We start from the raw sequence: 975 nt of genomic DNA on the forward strand, positions 1-975 counted from the left end.
AGATGTTGGAACATTGGTAGAGTTCACGAGCTTTATGGTCATGATTGGGGGACAAAATTTGCAACTTACCGATCGGGGGTGAGGGACAATGCGACAGAATTGTGTGGTTTCATAATCCCCTTGGATCGTTCACTTCGAAGTCAACCTATTCCTGGTTGTTGCTGAAGGAGATTGGTTTTGGCCTGCATAGATTCTATTGGAAAGCTCTATGGAAGCTCGATATTATTCCGAAGATTCGGGTGTTTGCGTGGCATGTGGGTCACGAGATCCTCCCTACTAATTTTAGAATTGCATCCATTCAAATCCTCCCTACTAATGTTAGAATTGCATCCATTCAAAGTACACAATTATTGTTGTAGCATCACTTTATACTTATATATTGTACACAAAAATAATTATTTTATCCAATAAAAAATAAATTGATGTACTTATTTCTTTAAATGTGTATGATTGAATTCAAATTAAAATTTCATATATACATATGAGCCACAATAAAAGCTTAATGTGTATAATTACATCAAATTGCACATTAAATCAATATTCATATATTTGTTTGAGATTTATCCTTTAAGAAAACCACTTAACTAACATTTAAAAAAGAAAAGAAATTGATATGGTTAAAAGGTTTGAAGCCGAGACAAACTTAATTAAAAATTAAAACCATATTTTAGCTACTTGATCACAGAATATTTTGATTTACTCTGAAATCATACTGATATTTACTAAAACTTGAAAACTTCAAGAATGTATACTAAATGCAAAATTAGTATACAACTGGGATTGTCAAACTATGTAATCCTTCAAAAAAAAAAAAAAACTAAAACAAAACTAGGAATATCCTATTAACAATACTTATAGACTATAGTTATAGCTTTTGGTTGTGGTTAAGGGGTTTTGCTTTTGCTAAAGCCTTTTTGTCTCCAATATTGTACACATTTTGGGACGGATTTGGGAACTGGGCAGCGCATTAGAGAT

Source organism: Gossypium raimondii, chromosome 2 (genome assembly GCF_025698545.1).
Source record: "Gossypium raimondii isolate GPD5lz chromosome 2, ASM2569854v1, whole genome shotgun sequence".
Classification (NCBI taxonomy): domain Eukaryota; kingdom Viridiplantae; phylum Streptophyta; class Magnoliopsida; order Malvales; family Malvaceae; genus Gossypium; species Gossypium raimondii.